This window comes from Poecilia reticulata, chromosome 3 (genome assembly GCF_904066995.2).
Source record: "Poecilia reticulata chromosome 3, P_reticulata-male-v2, whole genome shotgun sequence".
Classification (NCBI taxonomy): domain Eukaryota; kingdom Metazoa; phylum Chordata; class Actinopteri; order Cyprinodontiformes; family Poeciliidae; genus Poecilia; species Poecilia reticulata.
In genome coordinates, this window is record NC_088832.1 from 32,331,464 (window position 1) to 32,346,761 (window position 15,298).

General features: G+C 35.4%; 1 protein-coding gene across 1 annotated transcript in view; it reads right to left on the bottom strand.

Annotated features, from left to right (window-relative positions):
* The window catches only part of nav2a (neuron navigator 2a), a 266,796-nt gene that overhangs the window by 245,013 nt on the left and 6,485 nt on the right, over nt 1-15,298 (bottom strand). The window lies entirely within an intron of this gene.

Consider the following 15,298-nt stretch of genomic DNA (forward strand, 5'->3'; position numbering starts at 1 on the left):
GTTTAGAGAAGCAGTAGAGACCCAAATGGAAGCATAGAAATATACAAAATGCAAATTTTGTATAATAGGTTCCCTTTAATGTATAAAAAAGTGATTCGTTACTTTTTTATACATTAAAGTGGGAGGCAAAGCGACATGAAAACTGTGAACAAACTGCTACGTTTCACTTTTCCTGCTCGGTAAAATATGTTTCAGCCAGAATCTGGCGGCCGCACAAAACCAACACCTGCTTATTGAACACAGTCAGAACATTAATCTCTGAATCATCAGCATGTTGCCTCTCAGCTCCTGCGCAGCAATGCATCAAAGTGTCCAACTCGTCCGCAACAGCAGCTCCCCATCAGTCTGTTATCACTGCGGCTGCAGGGGGGCTCTGCAGCCAGAACCTTCAGTCCGCTAACAGCAGCTCCTCCGCCCTCCAATGCCCCCTTTCTGCCCGAGTCACAGCTCAGCGAGCCAGGAAGTGTTGGCGTAAGAGCGTTTAGGAACGGCCTGCCAGCAGCCGAAACAGCTGGAAGCTGACAGTCAATGGGAGAGCAGTGAATTATCCCAGCGACTCAAACATCATTAAACTTTGTTGGAAAAGGAGGAGTGAAGAGGAAAACGCAGATAAACGCGCAATCTCTGCCAACAGGAACTTCCCCAGAATGTGGGGCAATCAGAGAGAGAGAGAGAGAGAGAGAGAGAGAGAGAGAGAGAGAGAGAGAGAGAGAGAGAGAGAGAGCCGAGGCTCCCAGACAGAGAAATTAACATGTTGTTATCATCATGTATGCTTTGGGTGGATCTTGTAGGAGGAGGAGCTGCTAATGTGTTTCTTTCTGCTTGACTAAACATCATTGTAGAAGGTTGGAAAACAAAGCAGCCAAGCGTTGCATAGTAAAGGAAGTTAATGAAAATTAATTAGATTAAAGCTCAAAATTAAAGACAGACTATTTGCACTTCAGTTCATCAGAGTTACATTTTCAGAATGAGAAAATGATGTAGAGAAAATTAGATAAATTATATTTAAAGGTGAGTTATTAGGTTTATGGGAGGTACAAAACACGTTAACTACATTGTTTTTCATAAAATCATTCTTAGATGATGAGATTTTAGTTTGTTTTAGGGCGTCTGGTCACTTTAAATCCATAAAAGCTGCTGCTGCTGCTGGTCAGATGCGCAGCTGTACAACCTTACATCTTTGAAAAGCCGAAGTGGAGCCTCCTGCACAACCAACAAGAATGAAACTGGTGGTTTCTGAAGAGCAACAACAAAACACTTTTTTTTTTTTGAGCAGCCATTGTGCAGCACATACAGTGGTAAAACCAGCTGACCAAACATGCTGGTTGCTAGGCAACGGGGCTGGGCTTCACTTTGGGTTGCTAAGTAACGGGCTGTGTCTGCCGATTTGCGGCGTCACATTCTGAAGGCTTTTGAAACGGCTCTTTTTCCGGTCACCAAAAAATATTAACTTACTGCTAAACAAAGGCTGTGTTTGTTTTTTTTTTGTTATGTTTTGGGGGGGGTTTTAAGCGTTTTTAAGCAGAAGAATAAAAATGTGCAAAATGTCAGTTTTTCACAATACAATTCCTCTAATATCCTGCTGAAATGCCTCCATGTTTAATTCCTAACAGGAAGTCGCGGTTGTTTTGAAGGATTGTGATTGTCTGACAGATTCTAGCTTAGCACTACACTGCCCCCTATGGGTTTGGCATGATACAACATCACTGATTAGTGTAATTCAGCGGATTTGACTTTTCTTAAGCCCATCAGGTTCACAGGATTATAAGAACAAATATAAAATAGCTTTTTTTAAAACTACATATGGACAAGACTTACGACTGTAAGCAGAGATTCCATGTTCTATAGAAAAATAGACAAAATATTTTTAAGAATTTTTATGTTTTTCCTCAATTTTTTTTCAGAATTCAGACTTTTTTGTCAAAATTTTGTCTTTTTTTTCCTCAGAAATTGGACTTTAATCTGAGAATTCAGACTTTAATCTCAGAGTTCTGACTTTTTTCTCCAAATTCAGACTTTTTTCCCTCAGAGTTCAGACTTTAATCTTCTTAAATCAAAAGTGAGATTATTTCTCTTTCCCCAGAGGCCCTGATATTCTTCCGTACTGAAGTCTATAAATTGACCTGATGAAACCTTTTCTTCTGGCAGGAGAACCTGAGGAGACGCGGCTCGTCTGAGCCGACAGGAAGTCTATTCTCCTCCCTCTTCCTGGATAAATATTTGATCAGCTGAACTGTGATGGGTATTGATCAGCGTCTTTACCCGCTCTTTATGGATCCGACTGTGATCACTGCTCATATAAACACATCTATACGCGAAACCTCTAAATGTCAAATCACATTGTGGATTTAACAAAAGCCATTTAGTGTATTTTTAAAGCGTTTACTGCGAGTATCCGAGGTGCTTTATCAGGTTACGAGCTACAGGCCTGTTAACAGGTAAGATCAAATTACTGCAACGTCCTTGAGCCTCATGCTGGGTGACCCCAGCTGCAACAAGCACCTCTGCCTTTAGAGAACAAAAAGAAACCGTCAGCACAAGATATAACAGAGAAACACTTGTTTCACACTAAGGATCAACTTATCTCCACCTCATGGAGCTTTAAAAAATCTCATTAAGCTCAGAAAAGGTTTGGAAACTGGACACTCAGAGGAAAAGATGGAAATCTGTCTAAATCGTAATTTAATACTGAAAATGCTTCATAATGACGATACAGGGCAGCAATTATTCATTCTAGTCATCGATTAATCGATATACTGACGATTAATCGGTTAAAAATTTGATCAAATTCTTAATGTAAAACTTTTTTATACATTAAAAGATGTAAATTTATTTTTTATTTTTTAGTTATAAACATTTAATTTCCTAAAATGCATTCCTTGATTTGTAGTAAAGGACTCATCTGCAGCTAAAAAAATATTTCTAACGTGAAAAGCTCAGACCTTTCTGCTTGACTTCATCGTTCACCAATTATAATCTATTCATTAATTTTTAATTAACCGATTAATAATTGGATAAGAAAAGGTGCTTGATAAGAGATTTTATTTACAGAATTTTAATCGGTGAAGTTAAAACTATGCTGCTTGAGGAGTTATAAAATATATTTACAGGTTTGTTTTTTCATCTTAAATTCAAAATGCATATATTTTGGAACAATTTTGGCTTAATTACTGTTCTGAGTGTGTTGTTTTTAGGGGTCTGTTTACTCCATTTAACAATTAATAAATCGATTAATCACGATGAATCCAATTAATCGTTTCAGCCATAAGATAAAACTTTCAGTTTGTTTGGACATATTCCTTGATTCCCACAATCATCTTTCACATAATTTATATTTTACTCTTTAAGACCTTAAACCTAATCTTTAAAATATGAAGATACAACAGAAATCCCGGCCACTTTCCACTAATCCCTCATCTGATCTGTCAGCGGGAAGATGCTCCCATGATACTGGGTCACCATTAAGCAGTCATGATTCTTATCATGACTGCTCTAATTCTTATCATGACTGCTTAAATTGTCCTCTAGACAGGACAATTTAATTACACCGCGCAGGAATCAATCAGCTGCAAACGCATCAGATTGGATTTGATTTGGTTCTACTGATTGGTTCTGACAGACGGTAATATGTCCAGAAAAGGAGGATAAAATTAAACGTAATTCAATTCCAAGGATGCAGTTTCAGTTTTCTGTCTCTAGATGCTTCAAATCCATCACCAGCAGGAGGAGTTATCAGAAATCTGACTTCAGTTTGCAAATTTCATGGCTAATTTTAATCAGCACCAGGTTTATGAGTACACACTGAATTTAAATGGCGTCTGTAGTGACTTCTTTATTTAAAAAACAATGATTTGTCACATCTATGATTAGGGCCATTGATAGAGAAATAAATAGCAAATTTCTGACAAAAAAAATCTCTGAAATTTTTAGATTAACATAAGAAATGTTCTAGAAAAAAATAAGAAAATGTCTGAGATTGAAAGTCAAAAATTTACTAGAACAAAAACTAGGATAAATTTAATGCATTTTTTTAAAAAATCTCAAAAAATTCTGAGTTTGAAAAGTTACAATTTGCTAGGAAAATAAGTTTTGAAATAAATCTGGGAATTTTCAAGAAAAATAACTTGAAAAACTTGAAAATTTTTAACTTTTGGAAATTCTCTGAGTTTCGAAAGTAACATTTTTTAGAAAAATTTTTTTGAGATTAAACTCAGAAATTTCCACGTTTTTTTCTAAAAATTTGAGGTTGAAAAGTCAACATTTTTAGATTAATCTTCCTCTAGACCAGTGGTGTCAAACTCATTTTTATTTTGGGCCCAATCAAAAATCTGAATGTTCTTAAAGGGCCGGTTGCACCAGAATCTATTGATAAAACCAATAAAACTGTTAAAATATCAATAAATAGCTGTTCCTCTGGGATTTGTGATTATTTTAGTGTTTATTTTTGCAATCAAAATGACAGATTTTGTGGTGAATATTAAGAAATATTTGTAATCGTTATTCTTTTACAATATTTACACTAATGTATGATGTCAAATGTGACTATCACTCGTCGTATCAGTTACGGATTCAACGTTTTTGACCAATTTTGAGAAAATTAGCAGTAAAATCAGGAAAAAATGTGGAAATTTGTTGATTTTGTGTGATTTTTGCAGATTTGTGAAAAACTGGAAGGACTTATTGATGTAATTTGGAGTCCAGAGGGCCACATAAAAAGCTACAGCGGGCCAGATTTGGCCCCCGGGCCTTGAGTTTGACATCTGTGCTCTAGACCACTAAAATCTGACTCTGTTTTTGTTTACATTTTGTGAAGGAGGAAGTTGAGCTCAGAGTCTTCAGAGGTTTTTCTGTTGTTTCCTTCAGTGGTTCTTCGTGCAGCGCCCCCCACAGGCCAGGAGGAGAACATGTCTTTCAAACTGGTTTGGTTTGTTTGACACGATGCTGTGTGAAACGAACGGCAGCAGCTGAAAATGTAACAAATGTTGCGTTTTTGTTCCCCAGTCGAACCGAGTCCATCAGACTATCAGGTGTGGAAACACCTGTAGTGAGCAAAAGCTGGAGCTCAATGTAACTAAAATATGCAGCAAATTTGAAATAAAACAGTTGCACCTTTTAATTAAAAGTGTAATAAAATAAACTGTGGCGACTCAAAACAGATTATTATGAATGCAGCAGTTTAAATTAATTTGGCCTTCATGGAAAATAGAAACACAGAATTGAATAATTTATCAGTAAGAATAAATTATCTTCTTGGCTCTCTGGCAACTTTTAATTCAAATTATTTTGAGCCAACTTTGAATTATAATCTTTTAACGCATTACATCACGACGCTCCAAGTAAAAATCCTGATTGTCAATTAAAAGCTACATATACTTTCATTAATCCATTTTGTCCTGTATTACACTTCAATGACACACTTCATTACAGCATCAAATGAAGCTGTTGACCTGCAGCAGATTGATTTCCTAACAACCCCTCGTTAGCAGTATAACCCAACAGACTTTGATGTTTGCAGTCTTCCATAATCTCGCCGCGTTTCCAGAGCCAGGCGCTGCTGATCCACCGTACGTCTCTGGGTCCTCGACCCCAGCAGCTGTGCACACGCCGTCCCGGATCAATAGCAGCAGAGAGCGCGTATTGATTACCCGGGTAAGTGATACCAGCGATGGGGGTTGATATGGAAAAGGAGGCGGAGGGGAAAACGGTGCCTGGATGCAGCTCAGTGGTGAAACTCGTTCATGTTTGTAACTGAGGGGAGGTTTTACTCAGATGTGGGCACAGCACCAGAAATAAAAACTACTCCAGTAAGAATAGAAATACTTCAACATATTTTTACTAAAGTAAAATTAAAAATTCAAGAAATCACTGGAGAAAGAGTAAAAAAGTATTTGGTAAAAAGTCTACTCAAGTACTGAATCAGTTGATATTTAAAAATTCCATCATCAAAATGTAAAGGTGGAAATTTTGGTATTTTAAGGACAAAAGCTGCAGGTGTGTACAGTTATGAACAGGGATTTTAGGTTAAAACATGTTTTTCATTCACTGGGTAAAAATTTTACTTAAGTAGAAAAACTTCATAATAAAATTACTCAAGTAATTTAAAAGTATAAGGTACTAATAGTGCATTTTACTCAAGTGTAATTGAGTAAAACTAGTTACTACCCAATTCTGCTTTTACTTGAGTAATTTTATTAATGTAATTTTTAAGATCTATTGACAATCTATCGATCTGCCACTAAAGATTAAATTAGTTAGCGATTAATTTATCAATTACGCTGATGATTAATCAGCTATAATGACGATTAATCGATTACTCTGATTACTCAACAATTATTTGAAAATAAAAAACAAGTATTAGGAATGCCTCATATTGAAAAATATAGGGCTGCAACTACATTATTCTAGTTATTGATTAATGTACCGATTATTCCAGCGATTAATCGGATGAAAAATCAAAACACCTGCAGGTGTAACTGAAGTCGCCTCGTGTATAAATGTTTAGGCTGAATATAAATTCAGGAAAAACTCTTCAGATTTTCATCTGGAGAAAACAGAAACTATTTATTCTTTTCCTTCCACTTCACAGTTAAGAACAGCTTCACAGAAAATCCCATTTAAATACATTCACCATCTGATTTTGATGTGAAAAGGTAGAAAAGTTAATAAAAATACGGAAACGCTGCAGCTTTGCTTGTCGAAATTGAAGCTGAATCATGAGATGAAGAAACCTGCTTGATTTCATCGACTGCTTTTCACCTCATTAGCATTCATTGTGTGAAACTACTGACCCATAAAGAACAATTTGCTCACCCAGCTGTAGCTCTGATGTTACAACAGCACACAAAGCAACGCATTCGTTGTCTGTTGGAACAATTTGACACAACTGCCGTTACAATTAATAACTCAAATCCATATTTATTTAGCTCGTCCATGATTTTCCCCCTAAATACAGGAACTCCAGTACAGAGACTTTGACCTGTGTCTGACCTCAGAGGTCATTTAGTTCCCCGATCGAATGTTTGAGACCAGGAGAAACATCTGATCCAGCTCCTAGCCTAGCTTAGCAAATTTTGTTTAACTTTTGAAGCTCAGAAATTTTAAGCTTTTAGTAGAAAATTTTCTCGAAAAAAAATTTCTGAGTTTCAAAAGTGAAAATTGTTAAACTTTTGAGATTCAGAAATTTCCATGTTTTTTCTAGAACATTTCTAAGATTAAACTCCAAATTTCTGAGTTTGTTGGTTGAAATTTACTATCTTTTTCTCCATTGCCCTAAAACACCATTGTGCAATAACATAAATCCTGCATCAATTAAAGCAGAATATAATAAAAAGTCATTCATAATCCAAGCTGTAACGGTTTCTGAGCTGGAAAAACTGTCAGATAAATACATCATCCGATGTTGAGCTAGCAGTAATTTTCTAAATGTTCCCTTAGCTGCGATTTTCACCTGTACACCAATTATGTTTCCGCGTCTCTGATGGGATTCGGCAAAATCTCACAGATTTCCTCCGAGTGTTTTCCTGTAACAAAGCTAGCCGTTTGCTCCTCTCCCTCGCTGGGCGTCGTCCGGGCCAAACTCACGCCTGGCTGTTCGAGCCGCTCTCCAAACGTGGCAGATTTACACCTGGCGTCCATAACGGAGCCGAGGCTGAGGTTAAGAGGCTGTGGAGAGATTGGCTGGAGGAGCAAGAGGAAACTCTGGCTCCTCACTTGCTGCTGCAGATGAAAACCTTTTTCTTTCCGCTCTCCATTCGTCCTTATCAGAGCTGAAATTCCTGGTGTGTAAAATTGAATTCCAGCGTATTTCCTAGAGTGAAGATGGGACGACAGGAATGGAAAACACCAAGAAGGTGTGGGAGCCTCTTCTGGAAACATGCTCTGCAGACTCAAGATAACGGCGTCTTTGTGCAGAATAAGGATTACAACGTCAACACGTAAAACCGGCTGATCTGACGTCCTGCTGCTTATTCACATCTGAACAGGAAGAGGCTCTTTATCAGCTTTATTACAGCTGAACAACATTAGCAAAAAATGCAATAACTTTGGTGAATCTCTTGATAATACAACTTGAAATAAACTGTTTTAATATCTTTCTGCATAATGCTTTGGCAACCAAAGGCATTATGAGTTTTCTATCCAGCTACTGGGAAAAGTGTCATCAAAAACTAGCACAAAAAGCTACTACTAGCATAGAAAGTTAATCATAGCTTCCTGTGCATTTGTTAGCAAATCTCTTGATAATATGACTCACAATTTTTAAACAGTTTTAAGATTTTTTTGGTTTTGGGTTTATAGGAACCAAAGGGATTATGAGCAGTCCGTCCAGCTAATGGGAAAATCATAATCAAGAGTGTCATCACTAAAGCTACTCCTAGCATAGAAGGCTAGTAGTAGTGATAGCATAGAAAGCTACTACTACACAAGTAATGGCTTTCTATGCTACTACTAGTAGCATACAAGTAGAACTACTACTATACAAGTACATAGAAAGCTACTACTACACTAGTAGTAACACAGAACTAGTAGAAAGCTTGTGGCATCTTTCTATAAAAGCATAGAAAGTTACTAGTAGCACAGAAAGCTAGAACTATTAGCTTTCTAAAGCTAGAACTATTAGCTTTGTAAAGCTAGCCTTCTATGCTAGCAGACAGCAATTTCAGTATTTGGTACTGAAATAATTAAATATGGTTCCCTCCAATCAGTTCTGCACCTTAAGAATTGATTAGCAAACAATTTTTACAGCATAACTAAAAATACTAACTTCAATGTTACACATAAATAAAAAAATATTAAATAAATCAACTTAGTTTTTACAAAATTCTATTTCAACTTATTCTTGTAGCACCAATTTACTATCGTCTCCTTTTGTCACCTTACAAACAAGTCAAAACATGATTATTGCACTCGGTAATAAATGCTTTTCTCTTTCTGTGTCACTGGGACATTCACAGTCTGGTCTAAGCTACATAGGTGCAGCACAGATTTGTGCAAAAATACCCATTCTAACCTGTTAAAGGACATAGATCATCTTTTCAATCGCCTCTGTATAAAATCAGCAGTTTATTCTTTACAAGTTGATAAAAGTGACAGATAAAAGTGATTCCTGTGTCTGTAAAGGAGGAATCCCATCATCACCACAGGAGCGACATGAAGCACCTGTTCATCCGCTGACCGGACTGAACCAGAATCCGGCCACCGCCCCCCCCTCCCACTCCGAAACATGGATTACAGCGACAAATCGGACAACACGACCTGCTGCAGAAAACACTGGGGTTTTAAAAATATCACTGATTCTTGAAGACAGAAAAATCTTTTCAGTTTTTCCAGAAAGAAGAAAAATTGCATCCTATAAAGAGATTAAATAAGTGATTTTTGTGGAAAAATTGCTTTTAAAGCTGTTTATATTCTGGTAATTTTACGGTTTTTACTGTTAAATCTCAAATTCCCAACATTAAGCCTTGTGGAACTCCAAGTTATTTTTAAGCAATTTTAATTATTTTAGTTACGCATCACTTAAGTCAGTGACGCATAACATCTGATTTTATATTTTAACAGTTTTAAAGTAACAAAAATATGTTAATCATGTTTAGAGCTGCAACTAATTATTATTTTAGTAAAAAATTTATCTATTGATTATTCTGACAGGCGATGAATTGGATAAAAAAAGATTTTTCATTTAACAACTTAAATACATTAAAATATGCAAATAACTAATTTATTTGCTAAATAAGAAAATAAGAATTTTATTGCCTAAATTGTAATACTGTAGCATTCCTTTAATAAATATGAATTAATCAGAGTTACTAAAGGAACACCACAGTGTTTTCTCTGATTAGTTGATTCACAATCAGAATAATCAATAGATTATTATCGATTACTAAAATAATGTTTAGTTGCAGCTCTAGTGGAAAGCAGTTGGGATTTCTGCTGGCGTTACTTTTGCCTCTTCGTGATTTAAAGATGAGTTTTAAGGTGTAAAATTGTTAAATATAAATGATAAAATCCCATCTTGTAGTTTCAACCCAGAGATGTTGGTTTCTTCACTGTGAAAGATGAAAAGATTAATTTGAAACTGTGGAAAAATATGTCCAAACAAACTGGCAGGTTTTATCTTGTAAGGACTGAAACGATTAATCACGATTAATCGATTGTTGAAATAATAATTTAGAAATCAATTAATCATTAACTGCAAAGTTTAAAAAGGCCATTTGCTGAAATAACAACAATTAAGCCAAAATAGTTAAAATTATGTATATTTTGCACTTAAGATGAATAAAACCTGTCTTTAAACGTTTTACCTTTAGCTTCACACGGTAAAAATAAACAAACTATAATTTTGCTTTCCAAATATTAAACAGACGCAGCCCTAAACTGAATCAATGCTAATTCAAGCAGAAATGAAGTACATTTTTTATTTGATTAATCATCAGACTAATCGATTAATCGTCAGAATTATTGATTAATCGATAACTTAAATAATGATTTTCTGCTGATAAATCATTTTGCATGTGGATAAGGGTTGATAAAGCCCACCTATCCAACGTCTCTGCCCTGAAGCAGAAGTCCTGTCAGCACCAACAGCCCCTGCCACCTGTCCTTCGCCGTCCCTCCGGGTCCAGGAAGAGGCCAGATGGCTCCGGAGGGCCGACCGGGACCCTGGTGGTGCTGCACCGTCCCCCACCCCCAGCCTCAGACCTCCACCCTCTGAGCCTCCCCCTCCCCCCGGTTTAAAGCCCCGCTCCCAAGGCTCGTCAGTGCTGCATGACTGGGCAAACACAGTCCTCTGCAAAAAAAGAAATAAATAAATCCCCTCCATCTCTCCTCTGCAGCTGCCTGGTTTGCAAGAAAAGCATTTAGATTCCCCTTCCTATCGCAAAGAACCAGAACCTTCTCTCCATCCTGATCCGTTTAGGTCAACCACAAATCCAAAAAGGAAAGTGCTTAACACTCGGATCCACAGCGGAAAGCTGCAGCTAACCACCATGTTTACTGCAGATTGTAATCACTGATGTTAGAAAAAGAGTCACAGAGGGCTGGCCATTCGTCATCACCCGTCCCGTCGCTCTGATATTACATTCAATTAGTTTCAGATAGCAGCGGCGCACAGCGATCGGCTTCCACAATCAATCACATGACAAATCGTCGGCCTCTGCTCGCCCCTCACATCCAGGCAACAGGCCAGCCGAACAGATGAGAAGATGGAGGATCGGCAAGTCCAACGAACGTCTGAGAGTCGAATGCTGCATCACTGAAGGCTGGAGGTCATTGTTTAACGGGTCGGTACCACGAATATCCAAGACAGAGTTACATTTTATAGCATAATCAAGTGATATAAATATACTGAAATGACTAAGAAGGAATCTGGTAACACTTTATCTGAGACATGACACTGAGATAAACACAGCACCTGCTATGAACATGAAGGAGTGTTTATGACTGTTTATCACTGTTGTCATTCAGTAAATAATGACACTTTTAATGCACATTTTAATGGAGCTTTGCATTAAAAGTGTCGTTACTTACTGAGTAATTCAAAGTTGGCCATTTTAATTGACTTTTAATGCAACTTTTAGTACAACTTTGCATTAAAAGTGTCATTATTTACCCAATTAAACTTCATGACAACAGTCTAGACATTCGTGAAGACTCCTTCATGTTCTTAACAGGTGTGTTTATCACAGTGTCGTGTCAGACTTGCACACGTCCCTTCCAGAAATTTTACTTCACAGCTTCTTGAAATTGGGTCTCTGTCTCTTTAAGTATCCCCTGCTCTTTCTGAAACTCCACCTTCAGGAAGTCATCCCATCATGGCTCCTATATTAACCCTTTAACAACATTTTACCAGCTTTCCTCTCAGAAGTAGCTCCTCTTATGAGCTCAGCAGGTGTTTGCTAATTGCTGCTGGCTAGTCTGAAGGAGCTGAGTGAGGGAGAGCGGCTCCGTGAAGCAGAAAGCAGCTCTGAAGTTTGGGAACTGCAGCTCAGAGGAGGAGCTTTGTCCTTGGAGGCGGGGCTAAGTCCACTCAGGGGTTTTGTACAGATGAATGGTTGCCATGGAGATTAAACGATATCGCAAGCAGGCTTAAAAATACAAACGTGACACCCTATGTTTGTTTTTGATGAGGGAAAAACATTAAAACACGACGTAACGCTAAAAAATAAAAGTGAGTTTTACATAGTACTGCCCCTTTAAATGATCAGTATTTTTCCCTTCACTTTTATTCACCATTTAATTATCTTTACACTCGATTAGCGTAAATGCTGACTCATGTCTTCTGATTTGAACAGCATTACCTGAAGTCCGTAAAAACATGTCAGCCACACAACTTTAAATGCTTTTATACACTTAAAAAAACTAATGTCCACATGAAAATGAAACAAGTAGGAAAATTTATTGTCCCAGTAATTATCACATTAAATGTTAATATTGTTTTCAAGGAACATATTAATGACATATTAATGCTAATATAGTAGCTCTAAAATGCTAATGAATTTTAATTTTGAACAAAAACACAACACTGGAACTGGAAGGTATTTTAAATATCCAAAATAAAAAACAACCAAAACTAATAAATAAAACTGAAATAAAAACAACTGAAACCATTAATAAAAATAAAAAAAACGTAAAATCAACAGAATGGAAATTATCAGTGTCATTTCAACTTATCATGCAATTAATTGGTTAATTAATTCATTTATTATTTGATAGGTTTAGTCAGAAGCTTCAAAAACAACTAAAGTTTAATTAAATTCATGCCGAAAGTAGAAAATCACAGGAATAAATTTCTACTCAGGGACAGATTCACCTAAAAACATCTGTAACTCACTTTAACGTCGTTTATCATTTTTATAAAATCCTTTTAGCAAAAAATAAAATCTAACATGAACAGAATCAGTCCAAAAGCAGAAAAGATTGTTGTGATTCCTGAAATATAAAATCACTTTTATTTTTATATTTTTCTCATAAAGTTTCTTTTTAGTCAGTAATTCACTAATAGTGATGAAAAATTACTTGTTAAACTGGCAGATTATTTCACTAAATTAATATAAAAAATAATATAAATAAATTTTAAAAAACAGCAAAACTGGTTGCAGTAAATCAAATTTAATGTCAAAAATTATACACTGCAAAAACAGAAAGGTATTTTAGTCTAGTTTCTACTGAAAATATCTTAATACACTTTAAAAAACTAAAATAACTTACAAGTAACATTTCAGCAATAAATGAATAAATGTTTTAAATAAATAAGTCCTTAATATTGATAAAGTATGAGTTCAATTGGTAGATTATTGCACTTAAAACAAGACTTTTTTTCTGATTAAAACTTTATTTTATGCCACTGAAAAGTTACTATTAAGTCAGTTTTGTTTTATTTCAAGAGTCTTAAGGTATTTGCATTAGAAACTCTAAACAAATACTTGGTAAAGTTTTGTGTTTTTGCAGTGTAGATGCAATAATCATATCAAAATATGTTGGGAAAGTATCTAAACATGCTTTATAAAGTTCAAATCTTCTTTTTTAAACAATAATACATCATAAATAAAAGCAAGAGCAACGTTTTATGTCTCATTCTGGGCAGATCTCGTCCTCTGAATTCATTTTTGTTGTTTTGATTATAAGAACGAACCTGAAGCTGAACGGCAGGTTTGGATGAACATGATTAATTTATTGAGAGAGCAGCCAAGAAAAGCTTCAGCGTGAACAAAGCCTTGAGAGAGACCCAATGAAAGATTCAACCAAACGTTACTGAGCCGCTTTTCATCGTTTTTATTTTTGGAAGCCGAATCAAACCGCACCACAAATGGCAAACATATGGTGAGATTTCTCACGGCGTTTGGCGTTTTTCTGTGTTTTTCTTGGTCTTTTTTTAACGCCTCTCAGTGGGTTTAGTCAGAAAACAGTTGGGATCACATTATTTTAACAACACAAGCTGTAAAAAAGAGAGAGAGAATACTTTCTGAGTCTTTCAGATAAAAACCAATCCATATTTCAGACAGGAATCGATTATTGAACAGAAATCTGACACCAATCACTCAATAAAAGTGACTGGAAATTATACATTTATTTCCTCTCTGATTGTTTGGTTTGGTTTGTTTTGGTTCGGCCATTTGCTGCCATTCTGCAGCTTTAATTAGCGAGAGACACAGATGAGTGGGAAAAATAAAGTTTAAAAAAATCACATGGCTTTTATTTAAACTAATCCTGATCTTGGTTTGCACTGCAAAAACTCAAAATCTTACCAAGATTTTTGAATAGTTCGTATTGGTAACATCTTAAACTTTAAATAAGACAAAAAATAACATTTCAGTAAGAAATGTGAAATTAATTTATATCAATAATTTCTCAGTGAAATAATTTTTGTTTTTCTGTATTTTTTCATCAATATGAAGAAATTATTGACGTAAATTAAACTCCTATATTTGCTAAGAAGTTGCTTGTTGGTTAGTTTTGTCTTATTTTAATACCAGATAAGATCTTTTTAAAGGTTTGTTCTTTCAAACCTCTCAGCAGAAACATTTGTCCACTTCTGTTTATGGACTTGGGAATTTTGCTTTTATTTTCTGCATTTTGACGCAGAATGGAGGAATACACTGTAAAAACACAAAATTCTTCCAAGTACTTCCATCTAGTTTCTATTAAAAATATATTGGTACACTTAAAACAAAACTAAAGTAACTCAATAATTCCTTAATATAGATGAAAAAGAAGTTCGACTGCCAGATTATTTCACTTTTAATCTTGGAAAAATGTGTTATAATAAGTGAAATAATCTGCCAATAGGACTGATTAAAACCAGCTGAAAAGTTATTTTAAGTTAGTTTTGTCTTGGTGTTCTACAAACTACTTTTTTCATACTTTGTGTTTTTGCAGTGTGTGGCACAAAAATGCCCAACACTGCAAAAACACAAAATCTTCCAAGTAATTTTTGTCTTTTTTTGTTGTTGATTTATCTTAGTTCACTTGAAATAAAACAAAACTAATTAACAAGTAACTTTTTAGCTTGTTTTAAGTAAATAATTTTTAATACAGATTGAACAGAGCTAGCTTTTCTGACAGATTATTATGGTAAAAATATCTTGTTATAAGTTAAATAAACTTCCAGTGGAACTAGTAATTTAAAAAATTAATATTAAGGATTAATTGATTTAAAACAATCTCAGTTTGCTGAAAAGTTACCTGTTTGCTAGTTTTCTCTAAGATAGAATAGACCAAAAATACTTGGTGAGATTTAGTGTTTTTGCAGTGTATGCTAACAAACTCCATAATAAATGCTTAAATAACCTTGCTTAATTGAGGT